This window comes from Pseudophryne corroboree, chromosome 3 (genome assembly GCF_028390025.1).
Source record: "Pseudophryne corroboree isolate aPseCor3 chromosome 3, aPseCor3.hap2, whole genome shotgun sequence".
Taxonomy (NCBI): domain Eukaryota; kingdom Metazoa; phylum Chordata; class Amphibia; order Anura; family Myobatrachidae; genus Pseudophryne; species Pseudophryne corroboree.
Genome location: NC_086446.1, coordinates 116,094,072 through 116,103,985, shown reverse-complemented (window position 1 = coordinate 116,103,985; position 9,914 = coordinate 116,094,072). Strand labels below are relative to the sequence as shown.

Sequence of the window (9,914 nt, the reverse complement as noted above, 5' to 3'; positions counted from 1 at the left end):
CAAACGTATTCATTTATGAACCAGTAGTTAGAAGTAGAAAAGTTCTAACAGAAACCATAAAGCTCATCTACAGCCACACCACACTGGATACGCCCAATCTCATCTGATCTTGGAATCTAAGCAGTGTTGGGCCTGGTTAGTACTTGGATGGGAGACCACCTGGGAATACAAGGTGCTGTAGATATTTTTATACTGCCAACACCGTTCTGTTGATGCATTCCATTTTCAAACGTACTTATTTATGAACCAGTAGTTAGAAGTAGAAAAGTTCTAACAGAAACCACACAGCTCATCTACAGCCACACGACATTGGATACGCCCAAACTCATCTGATCTTGGAAGCTAAGCAGTGTTTGGCCTGGTTAGTTCTTGGATGGGAGACCACCTGAGAATACAAGGAGCTGTAGATATTTTTATACTGCCAACACCGTTCTGTTGATGCATTCCATTTTCAAACGTACTCTTTTATGAACCAGTAGTTAGAAGTAGAAAAGTTCTAACAGAAACCACAAAGCTCATCTACAGCCACACCACACTGGATACGCCCAATCTCATCTGATCTTGGAAGCTAAGCAGTGTTGGGCCTGGTTAGTACTTGGATAGGAGACCACCTGGGAATACAAGGTGCTGTAGATATTTTTATACTGCCAACACCGTTCTGTTGATGCATTCCATTTTCAAACGTATTCATTTATGAACCAGTAGTTAGAAGTAGAAAAGTTCTAACAGAAACCACACAGCTCATCTAAAGCCACACCTCATTGGATACGCCCAAACTCATCTGATCTTGGAAGCTAAGCAGTGTTTGGCCTGGTTAGTACTTGGATGGGAGACCACCTGGGAATACAAGGTGCTGTAGATATTTTTATACTGCCAACACCGTTCTGTTGATGCATTCCATTTTCAAACGTATTTATTTATGAACCAGTAGTTAGAAGTAGAAAAGTTCTAACAGAAACCACAAAGCTCATCTACAGCCACACCACACTGGATACGCCCAATCTCATCTGATCTTGGAAGCTAAGCAGTGTTGGGCCTGGTTAGTACTTGGATGGTAGACCACCTGGGAATACAAGGTGCTGTAGATATTTTTATACTGCCAACACCGTTCTGTTGATGCATTCCATTTTCAAATGTATTCATTTATGAACCAGTAGTTAGAAGTAGAACAGTTCTAACAGAAACCACAAAGCTCATCTACAGCCACACCACACTGGATACGCCCAATCTCATCTGATCTTGGAAGCTAAGCAGTGTTGGAACTGGTTAGTACTTGCATGGGAGACCACCTGGGAATACAAGGTGCTGTAGAAATTTTTATACTGCCAACACCGTTCTGTTGATGCATTCCATTTTCAAACGTTTTCATTTATGAACCAGTAGTTAGAAGTAGACAAGTTCTAACAGAAACCACAAAGCTCATCTACAGCCACGCTACACTGGATACGCCCAATCTCATCTGATCTTGGAAGCTAAGCAGTGTTGGGCCTGGTTAGTACTTGGATGGGAGACCACCTGGGAATACAAGGTGCTGTAGATATTTTTATACTGCCAACACCGTTCTGTTGATGCATTCCATTTTCAAACGTTTTCATTTATGAACCAGTAGTTAGAAGTAGAAAAGTTCTAACAGAAACCACAAAGCTCATGTACAGGCACACCACACTGGATATGCCCAATCTCATCTGATCTTGGAAGCTACGCAGTGTTGGGCCTGGTTAGTACTTGGATGGGAGACCACCTGGGAATACAAGGTGCTGTAGATATTTTTATACTGCCAACACCGTTCTGTTGATGCATTCCATTTTCTAACGTATTCATTTATGAACCAGTAGTTAGAAGTAGAAAAGTTCTAACAGAAACCACAAAGCTCATCTACATCCAAACCACACTGTATACGCCCAATCTCATCTGATCTTGGAAGCTAAGCAGTGTTGGGCCTGGTTAGTACTTGGATGGGAGACCACCTGGGAATACAAGGTGCTGTAGATATTTTTATACTGCCAACACTGTTCTGTTGATGCATTCCATTTTCAAACGTATTCATTTATGAACCAGTAGTTAGAAGTAGAAAAGTTCTAATAGAAACCACAAAGCTCATCTACAGCCACACCACACTGGATACGCCCAATCTCGTCTGATCTTGGAAGCTAAACAGTGTTGGGCCTGGTTAGTGCTTGGATGGAAGACCACCTGGGAATACAAGGTGCTGTAGATATTTTTATACTGCCAACACCGTTCTGTTGATGCATTCCATTTTCAAACGTATTCATTTACGAACCAGTAGTTAGAAGTAGAAAAGTTCTAACAGAAAACACAAAGCTCATCTACAGCCACACCACACTGGATACGCCCAATCTCATCTGATCTTGGAAGCTAAGCAGTGTTGGGCCTGGTTAGTACTTGGATGGGAGACCACCTGGGAATACAAGGTGCTGTAGATATTTTTATACTGCCAACACCGTTCTGTTGATGCATTCCATTTTCAAACGTATTCATTTACGAACCAGTAGTTAGAAGTAGAAAAGTTCTAACAGAAAACACAAAGCTCATCTACAGCTATACCACATTGGATACGCCCAATCTCATCTGATCTTGGAAGCTAAGCAGTGTTGGACCTGGTTAGTACTTGGATGGGAGACCACCTGGGAATACAAGGTGCTGTAGATATTTTTATACTGCCAACACCGTTCTGTTGATGCATTCCATTTTCAAACGTATTCATTTATGAACCAGTAGTTAGAAGTAGAAAAGTTCTAACAGAAACCACAAAGCTCATCTACAGCCACACCACACTGGATACGCCCAATCTCATCTGATCTTGGAAGCTAAGCAGTGTTGGGCTAGGTTAGTACTTGGATGGGAAACCACCTGGGAATACAAGGTGCTGTAGATATTTTAATACTGCCAACACCGTTCTGTTGATGCATTCCATTTTCAAACGTATTCATTTATGAACCAGTAGTTAGAAGTAGAAAAGTTCTAACAGAAACCACAAAGCTCATCTACAGCCACACCACACTGGATACGCCCAATCTCATCTGATCTTGGAAGCTAAGCAGTGTTGTACCTGGTTAGTACTTGGATGGGAGCCCACCTGGGAATACAAGGTACTGTAGATATTTTTATACTGCCAACACCGTTCTGTTGATGCATTCCATTTTCAAACGTATTCATTTATGAACCAATTGTTAGAAGTAGAAAAGTTCTAACAGAAACCACAAAGCTCATCTACAGCCACACCACACTGGATACGCCCAATCTCATCTGATCTTGGAAGCTAAGCAGTGTTGGACCTGGTTAGTACTTGGATGGGAGACCACCTGGGACTACAAGGTGCTGTAGATATTTTTATACTGCCAACACCGTTCTGTTGATGCATTCCATTTTCAAACATCCTCATTTATGAACCAGTAGTTAGAAGTAGACAAGTTCTAACAGAAACCACAAAGCTCATCTACAGCCACGCTACACTGGATACGCCCAATCTCATCTGATCTTGGAAGCTAAGCAGTGTTGGGCCTGGTTAGTACTTGGATGGGAGACCACCTGGGAATACAAGGTGCTGTAGATATTTTTATACTGCCAACACCGTTCTGTTGATGCATTCCATTTTCAAACGTTTTCATTTATGAACCAGTAGTTAGAAGTAGAAAAGTTCTAACAGAAACCACAAAGCTCATGTACAGCCACACCACATTGGATACGCCCAAACTCATCTGATCTTGGAAGCTAAGCAGTGTTGGGCCTGGTTAGTGCTTGGATGGGAGACCAACTGGGAATTTAAGGTGCTGTAGATATTTTTATACTGCCAACACCGTTCTGTTGATGCATTCCATTTTCTAACGTATTCATTTATGAACCAGTAGTTAGAAGTAGAAAAGTTCTAACAGAAACCACAAAGCTCATCTACATCCAAACCACACTGGATACGCCCAATCTCATCTGATCTTGGAAGCTAAGCAGTGTTGGGCCTGGTTAGTACTTGGATGGGAGACCACCTGGGAATACAAGGTGCTGTAGATATTTTTATACTGCCAACACTGTTCTGTTGATGCATTCCATTTTCAAACGTATTCATTTATGAACCAGTAGTTAGAAGTAGAAAAGTTCTAATAGAAACCACAAAGCTCATCTACAGCCACACCACACTGGATACGCCCAATCTCGTCTGATCTTGGAAGCTAAACAGTGTTGGGCCTGGTTAGTGCTTGGATGGAAGACCACCTGGGAATACAAGGTGCTGTAGATATTTTTATACTGCCAACACCGTTCTGTTGATGCATTCCATTTTCAAACGTATTCATTTACGAACCAGTAGTTAGAAGTAGAAAAGTTCTAACAGAAAACACAAAGCTCATCTACAGCCACACCACACTGGATACGCCCAATCTCATCTGATCTTGGAAGCTAAGCAGTGTTGGGCCTGGTTAGTACTTGGATGGGAGACCACCTGGGAATACAAGGTGCTGTAGATATTTTTATACTGCCAACACCATTCTGTTGATGCATTCCATTTTCAAACGTATTCATTTACGAACCAGTAGTTAGAAGTAGAAAAGTTCTAACAGAAAACACAAAGCTCATCTACAGCTATACCACATTGGATACGCCCAATCTCATCTGATCTTGGAAGCTAAGCAGTGTTGGACCTGGTTAGTACTTGGATGGGAGACCACCTGGGAATACAAGGTGCTGTAGATATTTTTATACTGCCAACACCGTTCTGTTGATGCATTCCATTTTCAAACGTATTCATTTATGAACCAGTAGTTAGAAGTAGAAAAGTTCTAACAGAAACCACAAAGCTCATCTACAGCCACACCACACTGGATACGCCCAATCTCATCTGATCTTGGAAGCTAAGCAGTGTTGGGCTAGGTTAGTACTTGGATGGGAAACCACCTGGGAATACAAGGTGCTGTAGATATTTTAATACTGCCAACACCGTTCTGTTGATGCATTCCATTTTCAAACGTATTCATTTATGAACCAGTAGTTAGAAGTAGAAAAGTTCTAACAGAAACCACAAAGCTCATCTACAGCCACACCACACTGGATACGCCCAATCTCATCTGATCTTGGAAGCTAAGCAGTGTTGTACCTGGTTAGTACTTGGATGGGAGCCCACCTGGGAATACAAGGTACTGTAGATATTTTTATACTGCCAACACCGTTCTGTTGATGCATTCCATTTTCAAACGTATTCATTTATGAACCAATTGTTAGAAGTAGAAAAGTTCTAACAGAAACCACAAAGCTCATCTACAGCCACACCACACTGGATACGCCCAATCTCATCTGATCTTGGAAGCTAAGCAGTGTTGGACCTGGTTAGTACTTGGATGGGAGACCACCTGGGACTACAAGGTGCTGTAGATATTTTTATACTGCCAACACCGTTCTGTTGATGCATTCCATTTTCAAACATACTCATTTATGAACCAGTAGTTAGAAGTAGAAAAGTTCTAACAGAAACCACAAAGGTCATCTACAGCCACACCACACTGGGTACGCCCAATCTCATCTGATCTTGGAAGCTAAGCAGTGTTGGGCTAGGTTAGTACTTGGATGGGAAACCATCTGGGAATACAAGGTGCTGTAGATATTTTTATACTGCCAACACCGTTCTGTTGATGCATTCCATTTTCAAACGTATTCATTTATGAACCAGTAGTTAGAAGTAGAAAAGTTCTAACAGAAACCACAAAGCTCATCTGCAGCCACACCACACTGGATACGCACAATCTCATCTGATCTTGGAAGCTAAGCAGTGTTGGACCTGGTTAGTACTTGGATGGGAGCCCACCTGGGAATACAAGGTGCTGTAGATATTTTTATACTGCCAACACCGTTCTGTTGATGCCTTCCATTTTCAAACGTATTCATTTATGAACCTGTAGTTAGAAGTAGAAAAGTTCTAACAGAAACCACAAAGCTCATCTACAGCCATACCACATTGGATACGCTTAATCTCATCTGATCTTGGAAGCTAAGCAGTGTTGGACCTGGTTAGTACTTTGATGGGAGACCACCTGGGAATACAAGGTGCTGTAGATATTTTTATACTGCCAACACCATTCTGTTGATGCATTCCATTTTCAAACGTATTCATTTATGAACCTGTAGTTAGAAGTAGAAAAGTTCTAACAGAAACCACAAAGCTCATCTAGAGCCATACCACATTGGATATGCCCAATCTCATCTGATCTTGGAAGCTAAGCAGTGTTGGACCTGGTTAGTACTTGGATGGGAGCCCACCTGGGAATACAAGGTGCTGTAGATATTTTTATACTGCCAACACCGTTCTGTTGATGCATTCCATTTTCAAACGTATTCATTTATGAACCAGTAGTTAGAAGTAGAAAAGTTCTAACAGAAACCACAAAGCTCATCTACAGCCACACCACACTGGATACGCCCAATCGCATCTCATCTTCGAAGCTAAGCAGTGTTGGGCCTGGTTAGAACTTGGATGGGAGAACAACTGGGAATACAAGGTGCTGTAGATATTTTTATACTGCCAACACCGTTCTGTTGATGCATTCCATTTTAAAACGTATTCATTTATGAACCAGTAGTTAGAAGTAGAAAAGTTTTAACAGAAACCACAAAGCTCATCTACAGCCACACCACACTGGATACGCCCAATCTCATCTGATCTTGGAAGCTAAGCAGTGTTGGGCCTGGTTAGTACTTGGATGGGAGACCACCTGGGAATACAAGGTGCTGTAGATATTTTTATACTGCCAACACCGTTCTGTTGATGCATTCCATTTTCAAATGTATTCATTTATGAACCTGTAGTTAGAAGTAGAAAAGTTCTAACAGAAACCACAAAGCTCATCTACAGCCATACCACATTGGATACGCCCAATCTCATCTGATCTTGGAAGCTAAGCAGTGTTGTACCTGGTTAGTACTTGGATGGGAGCCCACCTGGGAATACAAGGTACTGTAGATATTTTTATACTGCCAACACCGTTCTGTTGATGCATTCCATTTTCAAACGTATTCATTTATGAACCAGTTGTTAGAAGTAGAAAAGTTCTAACAGAAACCACAAAGCTCATCTGCAGCCACACCACACTGGATACGCACAATCTTATCTGATCTTGGAAGCTAAGCAGTGTTGGGCTAGGTTAGTACTTGGATGGGAAACCACCTTGGAATACAAGGTGCTGTAGATATTTTTATACTGCCAACACCGTTCTGTTGATGCATTCCATTTTCAAACATACTCATTTATGAACCAGTAGTTAGAAGTAGAAAAGTTCTAACAGAAACCACAAAGGTCATCTACAGCCACACCACACTGGGTACGCCCAATCTCATCTGATCTTGGAAGCTAAGCAGTGTTGGGCTAGGTTAGTACTTGGATGGGAAACCTCCTGGGAATACAAGGTGCTGTAGATATTTTTATGCTGCCAACACCGTTCTGTTGATGCATTCCATTTTCAAACGTATTCATTTATGAACCAGTAGTTAGAAGTAGAAAAGTTCTAACAGAAACCACAAAGCTCATCTGCAGCCACACCACACTGGATACGCACAATCTCATCTGATCTTGGAAGCTAAGCAGTGTTGGACCTGGTTAGTACTTGCATGGGAGCCCACCTGGGAATACAAGGTGCTGTAGATATTTTTATACTGCCAACACCGTTCTGTTGATGCATTCCATTTTCAAACGTATTCATTTATGAACCTGTAGTTAGAAGTAGAAAAGTTCTAACAGAAACCACAAAGCTCATCTACAGCCATACCACATTGGATACGCTTAATCTCATCTGATCTTGGAAGCTAAGCAGTGTTGGACCTGGTTAGTACTTTGATGGGAGACCACCTGGGAATACAAGGTGCTGTAGATATTTTTATACTGCCAACACCATTCTGTTGATGCATTCCATTTTCAAACGTATTCATTTATGAACCTGTAGTTAGAAGTAGAAAAGTTCTAACAGAAACCACAAAGCTCATCTACAGCCATACCACATTGGATATGCCCAATCTCATCTGATCTTGGAAGCTAAGCAGTGTTGGACCTGGTTAGTACTTGGATGGGAGCCCACCTGGGAATACAAGGTGCTGTAGATATTTTTATACTGCCAACACCGTTCTGTTGATGCATTCCATTTTCTAACGTATTCATTTATGAACCAGTAGTTAGAAGTAGAAAAGTTTTAACAGAAACCACGAAGCTCATCTACAGCCACACCACACTGGATACGCCCAATCTCATCTGATCTTGGAAGCTAAGCAGTGTTGGGCCTGGTTAGTACTTGGATGGGAGAACACCTGGGAATACAAGGTGCTGTAGATATTTTTATACTGCCAACACCGTTCTGTTGATCCATTCCATTTTCAAACTTATTCATTTATGAACCAGTAGTTAGAAGTAGAAAAGTTCAAACAGAAACCACAAAGCTCATCTACAGCCACACCACACTGGATACGCCCAATCTCATCTTATCTTGGAAGCTAAGCAGTGTTGGGCCTGGTTAGTACTTGGATAGGAGACCACCTGGGAATACAAGGTGCTGTAGATATTTTTTATACTGCCAACACCGTTCTGTTGATGCATTCCATTTTCAAACGTATTCATTTATGAACCAGTAGTTAGAAGTAGAAAAGTTCTAACAGAAACCACACAGCTCATCTACAGCCACACCACATTGGATACGCCCAAACTCATCTGATCTTGGAAGCTAAGCAGTGTTGGGCCTGGTTAGTACTTGGATGGGAGACCAACTGGGAATACAAGGTGCTGTAGATATTTTTATACTGCCAACACCGTTCTGTTGATGCATTCCATTTTCAAACGTATTCATTTATGAACCAGTAGTTAGAAGTAGAAAAGTTCTAACAGAAACCACAAAGCTCATCTACAGCCACACCACACTGGATACGCCCAATCTCATCTGATCTTGGAAGCTAAGCAGTGTTGGGCCTGGTTAGTACTTGGATGGGAGACCACCTGGGAATACAAGGTGCTGTAGATATTTTTATACTGCCAACACCGTTCTGTTGATGCATTCCATTTTCAAACGTACTAATTTATGAACCAGTAGTTAGAAGTAGAAAAGTTCTAACAGAAACCACACAGCTCATCTACAGCCACACGACATTGGATACGCCCAAACTCATCTGATCTTGGAAGCTAAGCAGTGTTTGGCCTGGTTAGTTCTTGGATGGGAGACCACCTGAAAATACAAGGAGCTGTAGATATTTTTATACTGCCAACACCGTTCTGTTAATGCATTCCATTTTCAAACGTACTCATTTATGAACCAGTAGTTAGAAGTAGAAAAGTTCTAACAGAAACCACAAAGCTCATCTACAGACACACCACACTGGATACGCCAAATCTCATCTGATCTTGGAAGCTAAGCAGTGTTGGGCCTGGTTAGTACTTGGATAGGAGACCACCTGGGAATACAAGGTGCTGTAGATATTTTTATACTGCCAACACCGTTCTGTTGATGCATTCCATTTTCAAACGTATTCATTTATGAACCAGTAGTTAGAAGTAGAAAAGTTCTAACAGAAACCACACAGCTCATCTAAAGCCACACCACATTGGATACTCCCAAACTCATCTGATCTTGAAAGCTAAGCAGTGTTGGGCCTGGTTAGTACTTGGATGGGAGACCACCTGGGAATACAAGGTGCTGTAGATATTTTTATACTGCCAACACCGTTCTGTTGATGCATTCCATTTTCAAACGTATTCATTTATGAACCAGTAGTTAGAAGTAGAAAAGTTCTAACAGAAACCACACAGCTCATCTACAGCCACACCACATTGGATACGCCCAAACTCATCTGATCTTGAAAGCTAAGCAGTGTTGGGCCTGGTTAGTACTTGGATGGGAGACCAACTGGGAATTTAAGGTGCTGTAGATATTTTTATACTG

At 41.6% G+C, this 9,914-nt stretch overlaps 24 non-coding genes and 20 pseudogenes across 24 annotated transcripts; all 44 read left to right on the top strand.

The window, feature by feature from the left end:
* Window positions 1-65: 65 nt before the first annotated feature.
* Window positions 66-184, top strand: LOC135066536 (5S ribosomal RNA). Its single transcript, XR_010252783.1, has one exon. It is a non-coding gene; the product is annotated as a 5S ribosomal RNA (ribosomal RNA).
* A 107-nt stretch (window positions 185-291) lies between these two features.
* On the top strand, window positions 292-410 carry LOC134894370 (5S ribosomal RNA; annotated as a pseudogene).
* A 107-nt stretch (window positions 411-517) lies between these two features.
* Window positions 518-636, top strand: LOC135063700 (5S ribosomal RNA). The gene has a single exon (XR_010250025.1). It is a non-coding gene; the product is annotated as a 5S ribosomal RNA (ribosomal RNA).
* Window positions 637-743: 107 nt separating this feature from the next.
* LOC134894236 (5S ribosomal RNA) lies at window positions 744-862 on the top strand (annotated as a pseudogene).
* A 107-nt stretch (window positions 863-969) lies between these two features.
* Window positions 970-1,088, top strand: LOC135061477 (5S ribosomal RNA). The gene has a single exon (XR_010247856.1). It is a non-coding gene; the product is annotated as a 5S ribosomal RNA (ribosomal RNA).
* A 107-nt stretch (window positions 1,089-1,195) lies between these two features.
* Window positions 1,196-1,314, top strand: LOC134892414 (5S ribosomal RNA; annotated as a pseudogene).
* A 107-nt stretch (window positions 1,315-1,421) lies between these two features.
* Window positions 1,422-1,540, top strand: LOC135066332 (5S ribosomal RNA). Its single transcript, XR_010252582.1, has one exon. It is a non-coding gene; the product is annotated as a 5S ribosomal RNA (ribosomal RNA).
* Window positions 1,541-1,647: 107 nt separating this feature from the next.
* Window positions 1,648-1,766, top strand: LOC134893642 (5S ribosomal RNA; annotated as a pseudogene).
* Window positions 1,767-1,873: 107 nt separating this feature from the next.
* On the top strand, window positions 1,874-1,992 carry LOC135067404 (5S ribosomal RNA). Its single transcript, XR_010253621.1, has one exon. It is a non-coding gene; the product is annotated as a 5S ribosomal RNA (ribosomal RNA).
* A 107-nt stretch (window positions 1,993-2,099) lies between these two features.
* On the top strand, window positions 2,100-2,218 carry LOC134888868 (5S ribosomal RNA; annotated as a pseudogene).
* A 107-nt stretch (window positions 2,219-2,325) lies between these two features.
* On the top strand, window positions 2,326-2,444 carry LOC134898516 (5S ribosomal RNA). Its single transcript, XR_010172224.1, has one exon. It is a non-coding gene; the product is annotated as a 5S ribosomal RNA (ribosomal RNA).
* Window positions 2,445-2,551: 107 nt separating this feature from the next.
* Window positions 2,552-2,670, top strand: LOC135061734 (5S ribosomal RNA). The gene has a single exon (XR_010248107.1). It is a non-coding gene; the product is annotated as a 5S ribosomal RNA (ribosomal RNA).
* Window positions 2,671-2,777: 107 nt separating this feature from the next.
* LOC135061699 (5S ribosomal RNA) lies at window positions 2,778-2,896 on the top strand. The gene has a single exon (XR_010248072.1). It is a non-coding gene; the product is annotated as a 5S ribosomal RNA (ribosomal RNA).
* A 107-nt stretch (window positions 2,897-3,003) lies between these two features.
* On the top strand, window positions 3,004-3,122 carry LOC134892104 (5S ribosomal RNA; annotated as a pseudogene).
* Window positions 3,123-3,229: 107 nt separating this feature from the next.
* On the top strand, window positions 3,230-3,348 carry LOC134885223 (5S ribosomal RNA). Its single transcript, XR_010169342.1, has one exon. It is a non-coding gene; the product is annotated as a 5S ribosomal RNA (ribosomal RNA).
* A 107-nt stretch (window positions 3,349-3,455) lies between these two features.
* LOC135066331 (5S ribosomal RNA) lies at window positions 3,456-3,574 on the top strand. Its single transcript, XR_010252581.1, has one exon. It is a non-coding gene; the product is annotated as a 5S ribosomal RNA (ribosomal RNA).
* A 107-nt stretch (window positions 3,575-3,681) lies between these two features.
* Window positions 3,682-3,800, top strand: LOC134894844 (5S ribosomal RNA; annotated as a pseudogene).
* A 107-nt stretch (window positions 3,801-3,907) lies between these two features.
* LOC135065267 (5S ribosomal RNA) lies at window positions 3,908-4,026 on the top strand. Its single transcript, XR_010251550.1, has one exon. It is a non-coding gene; the product is annotated as a 5S ribosomal RNA (ribosomal RNA).
* Window positions 4,027-4,133: 107 nt separating this feature from the next.
* On the top strand, window positions 4,134-4,252 carry LOC134888866 (5S ribosomal RNA; annotated as a pseudogene).
* Window positions 4,253-4,359: 107 nt separating this feature from the next.
* Window positions 4,360-4,478, top strand: LOC134898505 (5S ribosomal RNA). The gene has a single exon (XR_010172223.1). It is a non-coding gene; the product is annotated as a 5S ribosomal RNA (ribosomal RNA).
* Window positions 4,479-4,585: 107 nt separating this feature from the next.
* Window positions 4,586-4,704, top strand: LOC135061733 (5S ribosomal RNA). Its single transcript, XR_010248106.1, has one exon. It is a non-coding gene; the product is annotated as a 5S ribosomal RNA (ribosomal RNA).
* A 107-nt stretch (window positions 4,705-4,811) lies between these two features.
* On the top strand, window positions 4,812-4,930 carry LOC135061688 (5S ribosomal RNA). The gene has a single exon (XR_010248061.1). It is a non-coding gene; the product is annotated as a 5S ribosomal RNA (ribosomal RNA).
* A 107-nt stretch (window positions 4,931-5,037) lies between these two features.
* Window positions 5,038-5,156, top strand: LOC134892103 (5S ribosomal RNA; annotated as a pseudogene).
* Window positions 5,157-5,263: 107 nt separating this feature from the next.
* LOC134885222 (5S ribosomal RNA) lies at window positions 5,264-5,382 on the top strand. Its single transcript, XR_010169341.1, has one exon. It is a non-coding gene; the product is annotated as a 5S ribosomal RNA (ribosomal RNA).
* A 107-nt stretch (window positions 5,383-5,489) lies between these two features.
* LOC135069207 (5S ribosomal RNA) lies at window positions 5,490-5,608 on the top strand. The gene has a single exon (XR_010255395.1). It is a non-coding gene; the product is annotated as a 5S ribosomal RNA (ribosomal RNA).
* Window positions 5,609-5,715: 107 nt separating this feature from the next.
* LOC134890043 (5S ribosomal RNA) lies at window positions 5,716-5,834 on the top strand (annotated as a pseudogene).
* A 107-nt stretch (window positions 5,835-5,941) lies between these two features.
* On the top strand, window positions 5,942-6,060 carry LOC135070049 (5S ribosomal RNA). The gene has a single exon (XR_010256223.1). It is a non-coding gene; the product is annotated as a 5S ribosomal RNA (ribosomal RNA).
* A 107-nt stretch (window positions 6,061-6,167) lies between these two features.
* Window positions 6,168-6,286, top strand: LOC134888024 (5S ribosomal RNA; annotated as a pseudogene).
* Window positions 6,287-6,393: 107 nt separating this feature from the next.
* On the top strand, window positions 6,394-6,512 carry LOC134898333 (5S ribosomal RNA; annotated as a pseudogene).
* A 107-nt stretch (window positions 6,513-6,619) lies between these two features.
* Window positions 6,620-6,738, top strand: LOC134898494 (5S ribosomal RNA). The gene has a single exon (XR_010172222.1). It is a non-coding gene; the product is annotated as a 5S ribosomal RNA (ribosomal RNA).
* Window positions 6,739-6,845: 107 nt separating this feature from the next.
* LOC134891256 (5S ribosomal RNA) lies at window positions 6,846-6,964 on the top strand (annotated as a pseudogene).
* Window positions 6,965-7,071: 107 nt separating this feature from the next.
* LOC134894053 (5S ribosomal RNA) lies at window positions 7,072-7,190 on the top strand (annotated as a pseudogene).
* Window positions 7,191-7,297: 107 nt separating this feature from the next.
* LOC135066209 (5S ribosomal RNA) lies at window positions 7,298-7,416 on the top strand. The gene has a single exon (XR_010252463.1). It is a non-coding gene; the product is annotated as a 5S ribosomal RNA (ribosomal RNA).
* A 107-nt stretch (window positions 7,417-7,523) lies between these two features.
* LOC134892662 (5S ribosomal RNA) lies at window positions 7,524-7,642 on the top strand (annotated as a pseudogene).
* Window positions 7,643-7,749: 107 nt separating this feature from the next.
* LOC135070047 (5S ribosomal RNA) lies at window positions 7,750-7,868 on the top strand. Its single transcript, XR_010256221.1, has one exon. It is a non-coding gene; the product is annotated as a 5S ribosomal RNA (ribosomal RNA).
* A 107-nt stretch (window positions 7,869-7,975) lies between these two features.
* On the top strand, window positions 7,976-8,094 carry LOC135069054 (5S ribosomal RNA). Its single transcript, XR_010255246.1, has one exon. It is a non-coding gene; the product is annotated as a 5S ribosomal RNA (ribosomal RNA).
* Window positions 8,095-8,201: 107 nt separating this feature from the next.
* LOC135068204 (5S ribosomal RNA) lies at window positions 8,202-8,320 on the top strand. The gene has a single exon (XR_010254409.1). It is a non-coding gene; the product is annotated as a 5S ribosomal RNA (ribosomal RNA).
* Window positions 8,321-8,427: 107 nt separating this feature from the next.
* On the top strand, window positions 8,428-8,546 carry LOC134889995 (5S ribosomal RNA; annotated as a pseudogene).
* A 108-nt stretch (window positions 8,547-8,654) lies between these two features.
* LOC135070396 (5S ribosomal RNA) lies at window positions 8,655-8,773 on the top strand. Its single transcript, XR_010256562.1, has one exon. It is a non-coding gene; the product is annotated as a 5S ribosomal RNA (ribosomal RNA).
* A 107-nt stretch (window positions 8,774-8,880) lies between these two features.
* On the top strand, window positions 8,881-8,999 carry LOC134898482 (5S ribosomal RNA). The gene has a single exon (XR_010172221.1). It is a non-coding gene; the product is annotated as a 5S ribosomal RNA (ribosomal RNA).
* Window positions 9,000-9,106: 107 nt separating this feature from the next.
* Window positions 9,107-9,225, top strand: LOC134895996 (5S ribosomal RNA; annotated as a pseudogene).
* A 107-nt stretch (window positions 9,226-9,332) lies between these two features.
* Window positions 9,333-9,451, top strand: LOC134891481 (5S ribosomal RNA; annotated as a pseudogene).
* Window positions 9,452-9,558: 107 nt separating this feature from the next.
* LOC134892038 (5S ribosomal RNA) lies at window positions 9,559-9,677 on the top strand (annotated as a pseudogene).
* A 107-nt stretch (window positions 9,678-9,784) lies between these two features.
* LOC134890811 (5S ribosomal RNA) lies at window positions 9,785-9,903 on the top strand (annotated as a pseudogene).
* The last annotated feature ends 11 nt before the right edge of the window (window positions 9,904-9,914 follow it).